The 13864-nt window shown below is 36.1% G+C and overlaps 1 long non-coding RNA gene across 2 annotated transcripts in view; it reads left to right on the forward strand.

Moving 5' to 3' along the window:
- The window catches only part of LOC103885113, a 37122-nt gene extending 24712 nt beyond the window's left edge, over window positions 1-12410 (forward strand). For both annotated transcript variants that reach the window (XR_002522560.2, XR_648014.4), the window contains exons 4-5: window positions 1756-2189; window positions 2571-12410. This is a non-coding gene — a long non-coding RNA (uncharacterized LOC103885113). The remainder of the gene's footprint in view (window positions 1-1755; window positions 2190-2570) is intronic.
- The last annotated feature ends 1454 nt before the right edge of the window (window positions 12411-13864 follow it).

A 13864-nucleotide genomic window follows, 5' to 3' on the forward strand; every position in this document is an offset into this window, starting at 1 on the left:
TATTTCTGTGATGCTCCTGCAGCGCCCACAATTCTTCTGAAGCCCCTCCAACCCCACCTCCCACAGAAAATACTCTCTGAATCTCTCTGACTTACCGAGCTCACTTCCCTGTGAGTGTGGCCACTGCCTGCCCCAGCCCCTTGGTCCTAGGAATCCCTGCATGCTGACTATTTCTTAGGAGCACTTAGTGTATGAGAATTTCAAACACGTAGGCCACTAGTGCAGTTTGGGGTCTCAGTGAATGTTATGCCCCTTTTTCCTCTGTCCTATCTCCTCCCCTAGAAGTAAGCTCCATAACAGGAGGAACATGATCCTATGGACCAAGCTCAATTCCTTTCTTGTCTTGGTCACAGTCAATACTCAATAATGTTTATAATTTGAGGAAAAGAATCATAAGCAGCGTTTACTAAAGATGCAAATTCTCAGGTCCCTCTCCAGTCTTATGAGTCAGAATTTCTGATAGTGGGACAAAGAATAGACTTTTTAAGAAAAATCTCCTGGTGATGCCCAGGCATATAAAAGTTTAAGAATCAGGTTTGCTTCTATGGTTGCTTTCAGGACTAGCCTTCTGAATTGGAACTATGCCACAACCAGAAAATAGACAGGGATTATTTTCTCTACCATCACTTTCAACTCTTACCTTCTAAAAGTGTAGAGTCAAAACCTCTACAAATTTCTAACAAGTCCTCCTTTCATCCCAAAGAGAGAAAGATTGTTCTAGTGTGCAAACTGATCCAGGGAGTTTAGAGGAATCAGGGTAATAGAGAGTTGTTATAAACAGCATACATAGATTATCAATTTTCAAGGAAAATAAATTCAAATATACTTCTGACAACAATATTTCTCTGATGTCCAATTTCTTAGGGAAAAAAACCAACCAAGCGAAGCACCTGACCCTTAGGAGACATTTAATAAGTGTTGAACAAATGAATATATACATGAAAGAATTATTTAGTCTCTTAGGATCAGTATTATATTCTTGAATTATCATTCTTCTGCAAATATAAAGGAATGTCAGTGTAATTTGACATAATGGAGAATAAACTAGATTTCACTGCAATAATTTATTAAACCATGGAAACTATTTTGTTTTTTAACTTATTTTCTGTGACAATTATATAATCTCTTTTGGCATAATGTTTCCACCTCTAAAAATTTAGAGGACATGGTAATAGAAACAAATCAATATTTTTAGAAGCTATGTGGCCTTTGTTCGTCTTGTGCTGCAGGACATCTGAGACTGAGTAATATATAAAGAACATAAATGTATTTCTTATAGTCCTGAAAGCTAAAAAGTTCAAGATCAAGATGCCAGCATCTGGTGACATCTTCTTGTTATGTCTGCATGTGTTAGGACAGCAAGAGAGAGCAAATCTACACCTGCAAACCCTTTTAATAACAGCATTAATACATTCATAAGAACACAGCCCTCGTGACCTAAACACCCAAGGGCCCACGCCCTGGCACTGAACATGAGAGGTTAAATTTCAACCACATGAATTTTTAAGGGGACAAAAACATTCAAACCATAGCACACACACATACACACACCCTCCACACACCCATGTATATGTGAAGAAATATTTGTTGTAATTTATTATTTATCATGAGTTTTTTGATGAAGTGAGTCTCTTCAGAGACTATTTTGAACGTTCTATGTAACCTAGTACATATTAGCTTTTCTTTGCTTTCTTCATCCTCACTCTTGCTTATTTGGCAATGATCATCTCTGTGTTCTCCCATCTGTCATTACAGGTCAAAAGAAAATAGTTGGTTATCATTAATTGTACAGAAAGACTTCAATTTCTGTAACTACATGTCTTTTAACTATTGGAGGTAATAATAAATTGCTGATACCAGTGTTCAAAGAACAATGTTCCCTATCAGTCAAAATCTGAAAAGGCTTTAGTAAAAATTGTGAAGTTTATTCCAAAGTATGTACAAAAATGCGGAAGACACACGCCAGCCAAGGCACATTTGAAGAGGAACAAAATTGGAGGATCACACTACCAGATTTTGAGATCTACTTTAATCTTCAATAATTAAGGATGATCTGATACTGGCATAAGAACAGAGAAGTTGACCAATGGAGCAGAATAGAGAATATGGCATATACAACTACTTGCTTTTCAAGAAAGGAACTAATGAAGAAAGGGAAGTCTTTCTATACCTGGTTTTGGAGCAACCAGGTATTTGTATTAAACAATAAGCTTTGACCTCTCCCTCATAGCTTACACAAAACTTATTTAAAGATGGGTAATAGACCTTAATTTAAAAACTAAAACAAGCAAGCTTCTGAAACTATGCTATCTTAATATTGTAGCCACTAAACTCATGTAGTTATTGAACATGTCAAATGCGGTTAGTCTAAATTGAGATGTGCTGTGGGTCTAAAATATACACTGATTTTTTTTTTTAAAAGTAATTAGTATACACACCAAAAAGAAAACTAACTCATTAGTTATATCTGTATTGACTAGATTTCGAAATTACAAAATTTTGATATCTTAGGTTAAACAAAATAAAGTATTACAATTAATTTGTCTGTTTCTTTTTACTTTTGTTTACAGTGACTACTAGAAAATTCAAAATTACATCTGTGGCTCATTTTTGTGGCTCACATTATACTTCTATTGGACAGTGCTGCTCTAGAAGAAAATAGAAAAATATCTTAAGGTCCTCAAGGGAGACAAGGATTTCTAAAACAGGACATAAACACACACATACAAATAGTAATCATTCAGAAAACAAAAGTAGCCACTGGGACTTCATCAAAATTAAAATTTTTGCTTATCCAAAGACATTATTAAGAAAGTAAAAGGGTAAACCATAGACTAGGATAAAATATTTTATATGCATACCTAACAAAAGACTTGGATACAGAATCAATGCAAAACTATAAACCAGTAAGAAAAAGAGAAGCAACAATAAGGGGAAAAATGAGAAAGAAACTTCCCACAAAAGAAATAGGCACCTCACACAGAAGTTATCAGAATCGTATATGAAAAAATGCTTTAACATTGTAGGTTTCAGGAAAATGTAAATAAAAACCACAGTGGGTCTATGCAAACATAGTAAACTCTTTTTGACAATGGCACAAACTGCTTTTTGACAAAAGCAATTCAATGAAGAAAAGACATCGTTATCAACAAATGACCTAGCAAATGGTACTGCAACAATTAAATGCAGTGTTAGGTAAAACAATGGCGTCTAAAAATGTCCATGTGCTAATTCCCAGAACCAGTGGAGATGTTAGGCTATACAGCAAATGGCAATTATAGTTACAGATGGCATGCTAAGTTCCTAATCATATGGCATGATTAGTGATTAGCAAAGGATATTATACTGTATTATCTGGGTGGGCCCAGTGTAATAAACATTAATAGTGGAAGTTGTGTAAGAGAGGGAGACCCAGAGAGATGCAGCCTGAGGAAGACTGCACATGACATTTCTGGCCTTGAAGATGGAAGAAGGGGTCCCTGAGCTTAGGAATATGAGCAGTCTTTAGAAGCAGAGAAAGGTAAGAAAATTGATTCTCCCCTAGAGACTCCAGAAGGAAAACAGCCCTGCTGACTTCTTAATGTTTACCCAATGAGACCCAGCTTAGACTTCTGACCTGCAGAACTATAATACAATATATCTGTGTTGTATTAAGCCACTACGTTGGGGGCAGTAAAATGAATCTGTAAGACATCATACTGGCAGATTTATGACACTATGTATATGTCAACACGCATAGAACTTTATAATACAAAGAGTGAACCTTAATGTATTGGGAAACTAAAAAAATTAGGTGGTTAAGGCAACCTAGGATGGAATGCAGAATATTTTTTAAAAGTACTTATGTACGTTATAAATGTATCAAACAACCTTAGTGAAAGGTAGGGGAAAAATGTGTTGACCTAAGAAGTTTGAAATGGGAGAAATCTACAAGACTAGAGGCACAAATCTATACCTGTTTAATAAAGTTATTTTTCATGGGAGCATGAATTAAAAATTCTGAAACTGCTATATATGTATATTGGAAGTGCATAATTAAGTAAATGGATGGTTCCTGATGGAAGTCAGATTCATCACTGTAGGATTAGGAAGTTACAAATAAACAAGGGGATGAGTCTAGAACAGTCCATGTATTAATGGACTGGAATCAGAGACATCTGTGTGAACTTTAACTTATAGATATCAATCATATCTATATTTAATTTAGCTTAATAGAGATATAGATACATTCATGCTGAATATTTATATGTGTTTCTATACACAAGGATTCCTTGCTCTGTCACTTGAAAGAGCCTAGAAGCAACAACACCCAGTAGCAACCAGCAAACCTAGTGCCAGATCTTGGTTTCTAATAACTTCTCCAATAAAAGGAACTAGGACTTTTTGGAGAAAGGGCTAATTCTAGGACTGAAACAGGATTATATTTCTCTGTGCAAGAAGGCACATCTTATTGTGCCAAAAAGTAAGGAAGCGTTCACTGCATGCTCAAGTGCATACACATGCACACACACACACATAAACAATATGATGGGGGCATGACAAAGGGACATAGGAGCACAACTGAAATAGCTCCTAACATCCAAAACTGGAACAATCTGATCTGAGAAGAAAAGAGCTACAGAAGCATTGGAGAATAACTTAGAGTATAAAATGAACATCCATGAGTTCATACTCATATAAATGAATTAGTAAATAAATAGAAAGAAAAAACAAATCTATATAGAAGAATTCCAAATAATTTATGTAGATATTCCTCACTCATGGTACAGCATAACTCTCCATTCCTTAAATATAAATATGGGCTACACACAGTAACTTCCTTCCAAAAAGTATAATTCAGTATAGGAAGAGGCATAAAAAGAGTAACTTTATACAGGATACTGAAAAACACTGCCTCAGTCAAGTGATCAAATTTTATGTCAAAAGTGGTAAGTCATGCTGATAATATGTATCCCTGATGCAAGGGATGACTCTGTGGTCTTCCTCTCCCAGTTGAGAGGAATTCTACAAAACACCTGACCAGTACTCCTTAAAACTTCCAAAGTCATCAAAAATAAGGACTGTCATGATGACTAAATGTAGTACAGAATCCTTAATGAGAATATTGGAACAAGAAAAGGACATTAGGTAAAAGCCAAAAATATTTTAATGAAGTATGAACTGTGTAAGAGTAATGTATCATCATTGTTGCATTAATTGCAAAGAATGTACCTTATCAGTGCAAGATGTTAATAGTAAGAGAAACTTGATATGGGGTATAAGGGAATACTCTGTACTACTTTTGTATTTTTTCTATAAAATTAAAAACAGTTTATTAAATAAGTAAATATAATGAGAAACCACTTTATTTCTATTTGTAAGGCTAAAATTTAAAAGGCTGATAATACCAAGTTGACAGATTTCCTGAAAAGAGGCAATCAGTTTGACACTGATGTGGGCAGAGAATGAAAGGAATTACAATGGTGAAAGAAGTTTTAGGGAATGGCTAAAAGAGGGCACAGAAAGACTTTCCAGCCCAAATTTGTCTTCTCTCATCACTTCCTCAAGCCAAGATGAGAATTAAGACAATAGTCTAGTGTCTCTCTTTCCAACTAACCAGCTAAGTCTTTGGGATGAAAACCCTTCCAACTATAGGAGTGACATTTTTGTCTGTTGTTCTTATTTCCTAACTGTGAGCGCAAATTGTCACTGTCTATTAAAGTGAAAGCACACTAGGCTATAAATACACTTTAAAAGTCTCCAAATGACAGCTCTGGACTTTAATAAATATTCGTTTTTCAGTAATTGCTGAATCATACTCATGGCCCAGAATAGGAAAGTGGCACATTCAAGTACCGCCAAATCCCCCCCACTGCCCTGTCCAACCTCAATCAATGACAAAGAGTAGATAATCTGGTCAGAATCTTCTTTCAATTGCCAGAAATCAACAGTATAACGCCAACTGCATCTGTTTAATGGATAAAACTGAGGCAAAATCTCCCTACCTTTGCTATTCTAATTGCTGTTAACAATTCAATCTAGCTTAATTAGGTTCAACAAAATTAAAAGCAATTTTTCAAGTTTTTAAATAATCCTATTTAAAAATCGATATATCTTAACTTAAATGAAGACACCTTGAGGTCTTACTGTTGAAAATTGCTGATCTATTTGTAAGTAGATTACTCATTTTTGAAGAACTTATGCTTTTGTGCAGTAATTTATTACTCCTTACACTGAGGGTACTATTAGCTCCTATAAAGCCTAGTTGGTCCCAAGTAGGTAAATTGAACTTGACCACCCTCCCAGATGACCATGAAGATCACCACTGATTCCTTCTTTCCTTTATCCCTCACATCCAATTAATCATCAGTTATATTGATGTCACATTTTTTACTTGTTTCATTATGTTTTTAAGACTGTGTATATCTTTCTTAAGATCTGTTAACTTTAACACTTAATTATGAGCGTGAACCCTTATCTTGATTTTGAATTTTTATCAACCTATTTGAACTATCATTCTATTTTTAACAATGCAGTTTCATATCAAGTTGAGTCATGAATACGTCTAGCATATCTGAGGGGTAATAAAACTGTCAACATTGTTGCATCTCCATGGGTAAGGAGTATGTTGGCAGTCATGAGGTCAGAGAGGCAGCCAAGGTCTGAATAATGTGGGGCCTTGTGGGCTATGGTAAGAATTGTGTTTTTGTTTTCCCTAGGATTAATAGAAGACTGTGAGAGAGCTTAGTTCTGAGCAGAGAAGTGAAATGATGTGAGTTGAGTTTTTAAGAATCATTTGCTGTGTGAAGAATAAAATGTGGAGGGCAAGAGAAATAGGAAGACAAAAACAATGAAATTGTTCCATTCCAAGGGGGAAATGAAGGTGATTTAGCTTATTTTGATGATAGCAGAGGAGTTGTGAGACATTGACAGTGTCAGGATATTTGGGGTGTTGGTGGGGGTTGGTAGAGACCGTTAGTAGTACTAATGGCCATCAAGGTTTTTTATATGAGCTACTGAGTAAATCTCGTGCCATTTCCTATGTAGGTCACTGAAGAAGAAGAGTTCAGTTTTGAACATTTAACTCTGATGTGCCAAACAGATATCTAAGTGGAGATGTCAAATAAACAGTTACACATGCATCTTGAATTTAAGGGAGAGGCATAGATTCAAAAGTTATCAATATACAGATGCTGATGGGACTGAATGAGATCACCTACAACATGAGTATAGACAGACACGAGAGAACATTGGAAGACAAAGCTTTGAAAAGTCTACTATTTAGAGCCCAGGAAGCAGCAAAGAAGTTAGCAAAAGAGACTGAGAAGGAGCAGGGGGCCAGGTTAAATCAGAGAGTGTGGTGTCCCGGAATTAAGATGAAGGAGTCAGTGACCAGCTGGTTCAACAGTGGCTCAAAGTTCTATTAAGATGAAGACAGAAAACTGTCCATTAGATTTAGCAACATGGAAGTCCTTGGCGGCCTTGAAAAGAGCAGTGTATAGTTGTATTGCATGCCACCATTTGTGAAATACTTGCTACCATTTCAGCATGCCCAACTTTATATTATGAAGCCACAATCTCATTATTCCTGTAACTCAGTCAGATTAACCATGCCACGTGGAAGTCGGGACAAAGCACCAGACTGGCTATTAGGGGAACTATGTTCTAGTTCAGCCTCCTCCCACTAACCAGCTGTATGGCATGGGCAAGTCATTCCGTCTCTCAAGGCCTTGGTTTCCTCACAAGTAAAATGAGGGGGCTGGAAAAGATTTCATTTAGACATGTCTGTGTTAAAGTAAAAAACCAGAAGTGTGTTTTGCATTTTAATAGAGAAGCTTAGAAAAAAAAACCTCAAGTCTCCACTTGATTATATGTAGCGGGAAGATAGTTTTCAAGAGGAGCCTCCAAGGGCTTCTTTTACCTGCAGTGACTAGCTCTCCTCGTTTCTGCCTGTCTGCCCAAGTTTACCATGTACAAAGCCTCTGTATCTGGGCTCTCCCATCCCTCTCCTTCCCCACACACCCAATGCATACACATTCATTCTCGTCACACCCCAAATAATTGAAAGCATGGCTGGAGAAGAAACATTGCAGTGAATATTGGAAGCTGTAAAAGATTTTTTGTGCTTTAACAGTACACATGAAGACCATGCACATATGCATAATTCCTTTCTGTGCCTATGTTTAATTACCTTACTAAGAAACAAATATAAAATTATTACTCAATTATTTTTGTGTCACCATGGAGGTGAGAATTAACAGGATCCAGAAACCTCATTTGTAAGTTACATCACATCAATGTAACACTTTTTCCTGGGACCTCAATAACTAATTTGATGTGTTAGCTAGTAATTTCTATTTAACTAAATGAAAAATAAATAAATGAGTTGTCTGTGTTAAAACCACAGCAGGAATCTGGGCTATTTTGGTGAACTGATGTTTCCTCACATTAACCCCAGGTGAGGTGCTGGTGAAGAAAAAGTGCGGTGCGGAGGTACTTTCTTGGATTGGCACTTTATCTGTGCCAGTTCCTACGTTAGATGCTTTAAACTGGTGAACTCATTTGATCCTGACCACTTTCTGAGGTCTCATTGCCATTTGATCATAAGATGAGGAAGAGAGTATGAGAGAGACCTCTCATAGTATACTTCACTCCAGGAAAGTAAGTGTGAGGCATGAGAAAGCAAGTTATCACCTTTGAAGGTGTTCCCTTGGGGAAGTGGGAGTGGTGGTGCTGGCTGCAACCACAAACAGAAAACGTGGGTGGGGATTGTTTTCATTCCAGGTGCCAAATCATTAGCATTTGACAACCATATGCTCCCTTTGGGCCCGCCCTGAAGTTGTACCTAGAGGCCTATGCTGGGACATTTCTTTAAAGCAAACATATATTCTCTGTTTTCATGGAGCCAAAAACAACACAAAATATGATCAGAATATTTCTAGAAACGCAACTAAACAAGCTTACTTCAGATAAGGCAAGCAGTGGTGCCTCAGGGCGCAGTTTAGTTCCTTCTGGCTCCCTTCACAGAGATAGTAGGGAGACAGATAAGAGAACAGACAGAAGCAACTCCATCCTTGGAAGAGGAATTACCTTCCGTCCTCAAGATGGAAACTACATCTGGACCTTCATGGAAGGTCTCATGGCATTTCCCCTGAATTCAGATCATTCTTCATTACACTAAAATAGCAGCCAAAATAAAAACAAAAAGTCAACTCCGTTATTTGCTACAATACACAAACATAGTTGTTTCAATGACTTCGTTTCTTAAGTAGTTGTGTTGATTGGGAATTGCAGTCACTATTCTCACAGGCATCTGTTGGGGAGTTTTTATTTTATGGCACTTTTGTTGTAAAGCTTTCTTTATCATCTTGCTGCTACTATGTGGAAATAATGTATTGTTTGCAAAACCTGACTGTGTTTCTTAAGTTTTTTGGACTGCTTAAATGATATCCAACATTGAGACTTCAATTTTTACTTAGGTTTTGACTGGCTAGATAAACTTTCTATCCCTCAGTTTGTCCATTTGTAAGAGGATGATAATAATTTGTGTTGAAAGAACACATTAAGACGGGGTCACAGGAAACTTTCTCTGCCTTCTGTTTTTCTCCTAGGCATTTGAAAAATCAAATTCATTATATTTAGAAAAGCTAACTCCTTCATCCTTAAATATTTCTTTTGAAGCCATGAAATGCAGCATGTTATGCTAGGTAGGTGTGCAGACTCTTGAACCAGATCGCCAAGATTTTCACCCAAGCTCCACTGCGGACTGGTTGCATGAGCTTGGACCTGCAACCTTGTGTTGCTTTGGTTTATTTACATGAAAGAAGAGGGTAAAAACAGTGACATCATAAGATTGTTTTGAAGATTATATCAATTAATACATATAAAATTCTAGAACAATGCCAGGCACAGAACAAGCATTCTTAAGTATTAGCTCTTAAGTCCTTGTATCTTCCCAACCTCCATTCACCTCTTTTCCAGCCTTGCACCAGTTGAGTCATTAGCGCCATTACTCAAGTCACCTTTCTCACCAGTTGACTTTGCTATAACTTTGTTGTTACAGCTCTGCCATCCCCTCAGCCTCAAAGCTTTTCAGACTCTAGGTGGACTCTACATAAGAGATGTATCCCTTTGAAAGGAGACAAGGCATGTTCATGAATCGTTATATTATTTTAATGAAATAATTATAGAAGACTTAACAGAAGAGAGGAAATTTGAGCAGAGATCTGAATGTGATGCAGCATATTCTACTTTTGAGGGCACATCTACTTATTTTCAAAAGATTAATATTCATTTGCCTATTAATTCTTCAGACTTTTCATGGGCAGCTGATGTGCAAGCAATAGATTAATTTAAAAGATGATTAGGAAATATTAAACAATGTCCTATAACTCATCAAAATCATTTGGTGGCTAACGGGGGAAAAAGACTAGTGGAAAAAGCAATCAGCTTATGAAATGAGTAAAGCATTTGATTATGTGTTTGCCTTTGCTTGTAATCCCAGGAGCTAGTCTGCATTGCTTGAATTGGAAACAAGCAATACATTTCTTTTTTTTCACATTAGAGTTGCTGAATCCATTTTATATTGATTAAAGTACTGAAAATAATAAAAGTTACAGTTAGACTCTTGCAAAGAAAGTTAATTCATCTCTGGACTGGTTCAAGAATTTCTTTTCAAAAACTTGGCTCTGAGTTTCTATTTGAGTTTTCAAACTTATGAGAAAGATTGCCATTGTATAATAAAATCATAGGGTTCAATGAAACATACATCTTCACATTAAAAAGAATCCCGCCAAAATGTAACCATGGCCTGGAAAATAAGACATTTTGAGGTTCTTAAGTATAATGCTGGAAGGATGCATTATGCCAACTTTCAAAACCTGCTTGAAGTTTTTGAGTTTGAATTTCAAATGAAACTAGAAACTTTGGAGATTTGAATTGTTTTTTCCCTTGGTAAAGCACCCCACCCTTATTCAAAAGGAAAAAGGAAACCATAATGTCCTCCATAAAAGTTTAAGAGCTTCTGGAAATTATAATAGCTCATATTAAACATCACAATAAATAAAATGTAAATAAATAAGAAACAGATGTGTTACTTTGCTCTTAAAATATTTATAAATTTAAAAATTCGAAATGTTGGAAAAGAAAAGAGCTAGTGAGTGATAATAAATTGATTATGGCTGTATTATATTATCTTATAATTAAAACATTCTTCTCCAGTTGAATACGAAAGATACATTTCTAATAAATTTTGAAGTTTGAGTTTGTTTCAGGATCTTTATTGTTACAACACTGTTAACTTGTTTATAAAATAAAAACCTTTGTAATATTTTCTAAGGAAGTATGTGTTCTTGGAACAATAATTTTCTTCTTTTAATTGATTACACATTTAGTATTGTACTCCTTTAATTCGCTTAATTTTTTACACACAATTACCTAAACTATACATAAACACATGATCACATGGGATTGACTATACGCTTGTCTAGTTTTCTACCACTGAATCCATAAGTTGAAGGAAAGATCCTACAAATGTTAATTTTTCCCTCTGTGTGCCAACTATTTAATTCTTTTTTAATGCTATGAATATTTTATGAAAAATTTGAGGTCAAAATCTAATTATGTATTTCCAAGGCTACAGATTAAAAAGAGGAACATTTGATAACTCTCCCATTGCTCACAGAGAAGCTAAATAAGTTGCGAACACGAAGAGTTAATTAGGTTTTCGGATCCACTGTGCTTGCTCAAATCCAGATGAGTATAAAAAAATCGAGGCTGTACTATTAAGTCCATGGTTTCTGTGCGCTCATGCTGCATGACACTAACAGCTACTTTGTGGTAAACACGTGCATCAATCATGAATGTACAAGAAGTCAGAAATGTAGACAGCCCTGGTGGTTTAGAGGCTAAGGATGTTCAGCAGGTCCAGGAAGAAATTTAATTCTGAGGAGGGTCTTCAACCCAGGCTCTCAGACTTTGACCTGACCCTCACGTAGTTCCCCCTTCCTTGGAATTCAGGTTTGGCCTAGAATCTGGGTAACACACAAAGTCAAATCAGTCGGGACCCATGGAGAATGTATGGACATAATGCCTGGAGGAGTTTTGGATCACACTGCTGCACACTGCACTATTGAGATAACACCCTAGAGAATAACTTGGTGTTCTTACCATAAGCCTGGCCTATTATTTTCCAGCTCTCTTGGAGGCCCATTGCTGATAGGGACACTATATTTTGGACTGTGAGCCTCCACTCGCTGGAAATAAGAAGCACCTCTGTGAAGAATCCGTTACTGTATTTTACTTCCAGCATTTTAAAACCATATATCCTTATGCGCCAGGTGGCTGGACTTTGAATACTTTCCCCCTGCATTCATTCTATTATAACACTAGCCATACTTTATTAGCTCTATAGAGGGTGAAGAGTGGCAGAATATTCCCTGCCAAAAAAAAAAAACCAAACAAAAAACAAAAACCAACAACAACAACAAAAAAACAAAAACACAAAACCACTTTGACATAAGAATTATTTTGAGCTAAAGTTACTTGGAAAACAACAGATGCAAGAAGGGCATTCTGACCTTTTCTTTTTCTTCCCAAAAGAAAGAGGTGGAATCACCACAAAGGAGATGTGTTCCCTATACCAGGAAGAAAGTAACACTTTTATCACTAGAGATGGGGACTTGAAACTGAGAAAAATCTATCCAAACAAACCTTGTTATACTAACTTTTATCTTTCTAGTTACTTTTCTACTATTAATTACCATACCCAAGCCCCTTTGTCTTGTCACATTTTCATAATTTACTACACTTTTTCCAATTCAGTATATAAGTGTTCAACTTTAACTTCTTTTTTGGGTCTTCCCTTCTTTATGAGGGCTCCCATGTCACATAAAATAAATGTGTATGCTTTTTTCTCATTAATCCATCTTATGTCAGTTTGATTCCTTAGGCCTTGCTAGAAACCCTAAGAGTGTAGAGGAGAAATTTTTCTCCTCTTGTAGTTCAAAAAAATTATTTTTCCTTCTACCCTCCTGGTGTTACTTTTGGGGACCTGTAAAATTAGACTAACAAAAACCAGATTAACAAGAGATGAGCCGTTCATTAAAACATGCAGTATACATCACTCAGGAGAAATAAAAATGAAAAGGGGTAGTTACAAACCGGGCTTCTTATAGTGTCTTCATAAAAGATCAATACATCTTAAAGAAGGGACACGAGAAAAGAAAAGGTTTTAGGTTTTCAAAGACAGCAAACTGTGAAAGAAAAATAGATGGGAAAACTAATGAAATAAGATTTGTTTGTGCAGGTTCATTTCTGTGCTGACTTTCCATTTCTTCACGGCCATAAAACTTTGCCTAGAGAGAAGATTCATGGAAATCTTCATTTTTCAGAAGTTTCTGCTTTTGGTCAGATAACGGAAGCCCTGGGAAGGCTTCTTTCTGCATCTGCAGATTCCCATTTATCTCCAGCTCAAATAATCCTTATGCCAAAGTGACTTAATGTGTCATATTCTGGTCACCTATAGCTTGTTGTCCAATTGTAAAGCCATCCACTATAATAAAACTGTTTACAGCATCAGCTCTGAAACATACCCATCTCTGTTGTGCTCATGCCTCCTGCTTAGCTTTGTTTTGATACATACTTTGCCCGCTACTGAACAATTAAAATACAGGCATTTTTCTTTCTAAACTGTTTGGTAAATTCTATCTAGTTATTATACTTAACAATTTTTTTTCTACTTTGTATGTCTGTCACTTATAATCACTCTCTTCTTTATCTCTGCCATATTCAACCTGCTTCTAACTTTTAAAACTTATCAATGTATATGCACTACATGGGATTCAGAGTCACATTATTCAATGATATTTGGAAAATAAAATTTTAT

The sequence above is a fragment of the Papio anubis genome, chromosome 5 (genome assembly GCF_008728515.1).
Source record: "Papio anubis isolate 15944 chromosome 5, Panubis1.0, whole genome shotgun sequence".
Lineage (NCBI taxonomy): Eukaryota > Metazoa > Chordata > Mammalia > Primates > Cercopithecidae > Papio > Papio anubis.